Raw genomic sequence first — 6,140 nt, forward strand, 5'->3', positions numbered from 1 at the left:
TGCTTAGTTAACATGATGCCTGCCTTTCTCAAAGTCTGCGAGGTTTCTTTCACATAACATTTCCTGGGAATGGGTGTTTATTAAAATAATAATAATAAGTACTGTGTGAGCATGTATATTAAATATTCTATTGATTTGAAAAGCATGTCTTTTTTTATTATTAGTAGTTTTACCCAAAGGGTACCCTTACATGTACTGTTACTGTTATAAGATAATATGTACAGTTGACCCTGTCAGCTGGACATACTGATAAGAGACAGGGCCAACTGGACATAGTAACTGATCAAAGAGACAGGGTCGACTGGACATAGTAACTGATCAAAGAGACAGGGTCGACTGGACATAGTAACTGATCGAAGAGACAGGGCCAACTGGACATAGTAACTGATCGAAGAGACAGGGTTGACTGGACATAGTAACTGATCGAAGTCTGACTTGTATTTCTTAAGCATTTTAATTTATTTACAATATAATATTCAGTCTGTGTGCTCAGTCTCTATACAGTGTGATCCACTCTGATGAAGTCAGTTCAGTCTGCAGTCTCTATACAGTGTGATCCACTCTGATGAAGTCAGTTCAGTCTGCAGTCTCTATACAGTGTGATCCACTCTGATGAAGTCAGTTCAGTCTGCAGTCTCTATACAGTGTGATCCACTCTGATGAAGTCAGTTCAGTCTGCAGTCTCTATACAGTGTGATCCACTCTGATGAAGTCAGTTCAGTCTGCAGTCTCTATACAGTGTGATCCACTCTGATGAAGTCAGTTCAGTCTGCAGTCTCTATACAGTGTGATCCACTCTGATGAAGTCAGTTCAGTCTGCATAGGGTTACCATATGGCTCCAGATTAACCGGACGCTTTGAGACAGACCGGGTTTTCAAAATCCCCCCTAAATTGAAAGTAGTTCACGTATAAATGAGCTCCATCTTTGCTGAGATTAATCCTGCTGTGGTGGAATTGCTTGGGCGCAGCAAACAATTCACACTGATCAGCTGCTTCTGATCAGATCTTAATGAACGAATAGCTAATTTATCTATAGAGCAACGAGATGATGATGAAATTGTATTTGCAGAATAATGTGGGCGATTGAATTTTAACAAACAGGAAAAAATAGCGACTGGCTGCAATTCATTCTTAGTATAATACAATTATTTGACGCGCATGCGGGTATTTAAGCACCATTCTTAATTGTAGCTAAGGATGGTTCATTTACACCTTCATTTATTTCAATTTAGGGGCAAGTTTGAAATCCCGTTCTGTCTCACAGCGTCCGGTTAATCTGGAGCCATATGGTAACCCTAAGTCTGCAGTCTCTATACAGTGTGATCCACTCTGATGAAGTCAGTTCAGTCTGAAGTCTCTATACAGTGTGATCCACTCAGATGAAGTCAGTTCAGTCTGCAGTCTCTATACAGTGTGATCCACTCTGATGAAGTCAGTTCAGTCTGCAGTCTCTATACAGTGTGATCCACTCAGATGAAGTCAGTTCAGTCTGCAGTCTCTATACAGTGTGATCCGCTCTGATGAAGTCAGTTCAGTCTGCAGTCTCAATACAGTGTGATCCACTCTGATGAAGTCAGTTCAGTCTGCAGTCTCTATACAGTGTGATCCACTCTGATGAAGTCAGTTCAGTCTGCAGTCTCTATACAGTGTGATCCACTCAGATGAAGTCAGTTCAGTCTGCAGTCTCTATACAGTGTGATCCACTCTGATGAAGTCAGTTCAGTCTGCAGTCTCTATACAGTGTGATCCACTCAGATGAAGTCAGTTCAGTCTGCAGTCTCTATACAGTGTGATCCGCTCTGATGAAGTCAGTTCAGTCTGCAGTCTCAATACAGTGTGATCCACTCTGATGAAGTCAGTTCAGTCTGCAGTCTCTATACAGTGTGATCCACTCTGATGAAGTCAGTTCAGTCTGCAGTCTCTATACAGTGTGATCCGCTCTGATGAAGTCAGTTCAGTCTGCAGTCTCTATACAGTGTGATCCACTCTGATGAAGTCAGTTCAGTCTGCAGTCTCTATATAGTGTGATCCGCTCTGATGAAGTCAGTTCAGTCTGCAGTCTCTATACAGTGTGATCCACTCTGATGAAGTCAGTTCAGTCTGCAGTCTCTATACAGTGTGATCCACTCTGATGAAGTCAGTTCAGTCTGCAGTCTCTATACAGTGTGATCCACTCAGATGAAGTCAGTTCAGTCTGCAGTCTCTATACAGTGTGATCCGCTCTGATGAAGTCAGTTCAGTCTGCAGTCTCTATACAGTGTGATCCACTCTGATGAAGTCAGTTCAGTCTGCAGTCTCTATACAGTGTGATCCACTCTGATGAAGTCAGTTCAGTCTGCAGTCTCTATACAGTGTGATCCGCTCTGATGAAGTCAGTTCAGTCTGCAGTCTCTATACAGTGTGATGCACTCTGATGAAGTCAGTTCAGTCTGCAGTCTCTATACAGTGTGATCCACTCTGATGAAGTCAGTTCAGTCTGCAGTCTCTATACAGTGTGATCCACTCTGATGAAGTCAGTTCAGTCTGCAGTCTCTATACAGTGTGATCCGCTCTGATGAAGTCAGTTCAGTCTGCAGTCTCTATACAGTGTGATCCGCTCTGATGAAGTCAGTTCAGTCTGCAGTCTCTATACAGTGTGATCCGCTCTGATGAAGTCAGTTCAGTCTGCAGTCTCTATACAGTGTGATCCGCTCTGATGAAGTCAGTTCAGTCTGCAGTCTCTATACAGTGTGATCCGCTCTGATGAAGTCAGTTCAGTCTGCAGTCTCTATACAGTGTGATCCGCTCTGATGAAGTCAGTTCAGTCTGCAGTCTCTATACAGTGTGATCCACTCAGATGAAGTCAGTTCAGTCTGCAGTCTCTATACAGTGTGATCCACTCTGATGAAGTCAGTTCAGTCTGCAGTCTCTATACAGTGTGATCCACTCTGATGAAGTCAGTTCAGTCTGCAGTCTCTATACAGTGTGATCCACTCTGATGAAGTCAGTTCAGTCTGCAGTCTCTATACAGTGTGATCCACTCTGATGAAGTCAGTTCAGTCTGCAGTCTCTATACAGTGTGATCCACTCTGATGAAGTCAGTTCAGTCTGAAGTCTCTATACAGTGTGATCCACTCTGATGAAGTCAGTTCAGTCTGCAGTCTCTATACAGTGTGATCCACTCTGATGAAGTCAGTTCAGTCTGCAGTCTCTATACAGTGTGATCCACTCTGATGAAGTCAGTTCAGTCTGCAGTCTCTATACAGTGTGATCCACTCTGATGAAGTCAGTTCAGTCTGAAGTCTCTATACAGTGTGATCCACTCTGATGAAGTCAGTTCAGTCTGCAGTCTCTATACAGTGTGATCCACTCTGATGAAGTCAGTTCAGTCTGCAGTCTCTATACAGTGTGATCCACTCTGATGAAGTCAGTTCAGTCTGCAGTCTCTATACAGTCATTGTGTAATGAGTACTCAAAATATTTCATAAACCAGAAGCACACGCACTGCCCCTTTGCCGGAGAACGGTTTCAGTCAGCATAATTTCTGAGAGACACGTAAAGATTTGTGTACATTATGTTATGGTTTAAAAAAAACACTCTAGTCTCTATTTCTGACAATGCCTTGAGGAGACTACGTGCATGTGTTTGTGAATGGCAATATTGTGTCCCACTTATTTTCTGTTCCCTTTTACGTGGAAACAGCGGCTCCTGCACAGCAGTTCCGCATTGCACACATTCTGTATGTTGACTGAAAACTAGCAATGCTTTTGCGCCATCTGGTGTAAATCAGGCTGTATTACAGCCATCTAACGCAAATAACCGTGGCTGTTCTCACGCCAGCAATAATCCATTATCGCAGTAATATTATACATACCGGTAGGAGTGGTCTTTATTTTCCTATTAAACTGACCACCGGCTCTTCATATATAAAATGGCAATTTATACAGGAACGTTCATATTTAATAAAGATAAATGTGCTTTTTTAAATTAGATTTACTGATAATTAAATATAAATATAAATATATATATATATATATATATATATATATATATATATATATATATATATATATATATATGACACGACTCTATTCTTGGGTGAAATCTAGTGAGAGAGCGATACCACTGCAGCAGTCCAGTGCTGAGACTTGCAGAAATATGTGCGCTGTCACTTTAAGACCGCCCTGCCGCCCTGTGCAACACTTTGGCGGCTCTGCCTTGATTGTATTGCTGAAGCTGCTGGTGAAGCAGCATTAAAGCGACCGGACACCTCGGACACTGAAGTCACGGAGATCTGTCCTGTTTTTATTTAGTTGAATTTTAAGACATTATTTATGTATTTATACTATGAATTGATCTTAAAAAATGACCAATTTAGCCAACGGGTGCGTTCACGGAGATCATTCTTAGAAGGTCATTGGTTAAATTGGTCAGGTTCTGCACAGAGTCTGCGCAGAATGATCTCCCGTGAACGCACCCTCTGTGTAAATGCTGTTCGCTTTATAATGAAAACAAAAGCCGCTTATTTGAACTGCAATTCATTTGTGATTGTTTTAAGCCACGTGTCAGGTTTATCTGAAAGGAAACCACGTGTGCAGCGCCTCTTTTTGTGGGATAGTATTACTAACATGAAGTGTTATTAATGGCACATTCACTAGAGGCCTCTTCATATTCCTAGCTGTGTTTCAGCGAGATGGTTTACACCCGTTAATTATTTCTGTGACTATTAAATATTATTGTATTACATTTTATTTATAAACAACAACAAAACAGAACCATGGGTTTTACTGAAATGTAAAGCCAGTGTAACACGTGCAGAGTTCATTATTAAAGTAATTCATAATTCCATTATTAAAGAATGTCTTATTCAAATACCCAAACCAGCAGCTAATTCTAGTACCTTCATATTTTAATGCTTATAAACGTTTCCCAGAGTCCCCTGCTGTCTCCTGTTCCCTGTGCTTCTCTCATAGCAGGTGCAATGCATCTGGGCGCTGCGCTGGAGCATCCTGAGACTGAGTTGGGCTCCCCCAGCTTGGGTGCCAGTGTAGTTAGCCTCAGTGTTGGTAAAGCATGTTATAAAACATGGCAAACCAGGGTGAGCTGCAAGTACACAGTGTAGCCACCCGGGAACTGCTAGATTATTGAGCAATTTGACTGTGGTGATCTTTTGTCAGGGTGATGCTGACGATAGGGGTGTGGGTTTGGAGCTGGTAGGATGCTTGAAAAGCCACAGTGAAATCAGAGCCTGCTGATCCACACACAGGAGCACGAGGGAATGTGTGTTTCTAGAGCGGCCGGGGGGAGTTCTGTTCTGTTTTTAATGATTGTAATTGAATTGTTAATATCGTCCTGTTTTTATTTAGTTGAATTTGAAGACATTATTTATGTATTTATACTATGAATTGATCTTTAAAAAATAAATAATTCAATAAATAAATAAATGATGGTCCTATATGTGCATGTATTGAATAACTCGTTTTTACATTTTGTAATATTAGATACTAGATTATTAAACCCCTTTCTGAAATCCAATGTACGCTATTACAAACAAAACCAAACAAAAAGCCAACATCCTCTTGGGTGGGAAACTATTCATCCCATCCCATTGCATTCAATCCCATTGCATCCCATCCTATTGCATCCTATCCCATCCCATTGCATTGCATTCAATCCCATTGCATCCTATCCCATCCCATTGCATCCCATCCCATTGCATTCAATCCCATTTCATTCAATCCCATTGCATCCTATCCCATCCCATTGCATCCCATCCCATTGCATTCAATCCCATTGCATCCCATCCTATTGCATCCTATCCCATCCCATTGCATTGCATTCAATCCCATTGCATCCTATCCCATCCCATTGCATCCCATCCCATTGCATTCAATCCCATTGCATCCTATCCCATCCCATTGCATCCCATCCCATTGCATTCCATCCCATTACATTCTGTTCAATCCCATCCCATTGCATTGCATTCAATCCCATTGCATTCCACCCCATTGCATTGCATTCAATCCCATTGCATCCCATCCCATTACATTATGTTCAATCCCATCACATTGCATTGCATTCAATCCCATTGCATTGCATCCCATTGCATTCCGTCCAATCCCATTCCATTCCTTATTTTGCCAGAAGTCGTCTGTGCTCG

At 41.6% G+C, this 6,140-nt stretch overlaps 1 protein-coding gene across 1 annotated transcript in view; it reads left to right on the forward strand.

The window, feature by feature from the left end:
• LOC117432020 (uncharacterized) overlaps positions 1 to 142 on the forward strand; it is a 13,057-nt gene extending 12,915 nt beyond the window's left edge. The window contains exon 14 of the mRNA XM_059002122.1: positions 1 to 142. This exon is cut by the window's left edge and continues 1,028 nt beyond it. The gene's annotated coding sequence lies outside the window, so the exon portion shown is untranslated.
• Positions 143 to 6,140: the final 5,998 nt, after the last annotated feature.

Source organism: Acipenser ruthenus, chromosome 27, assembly GCF_902713425.1.
Source record: "Acipenser ruthenus chromosome 27, fAciRut3.2 maternal haplotype, whole genome shotgun sequence".
In the NCBI taxonomy this organism is placed as follows: Eukaryota; Metazoa; Chordata; class Actinopteri; order Acipenseriformes; family Acipenseridae; genus Acipenser; species Acipenser ruthenus.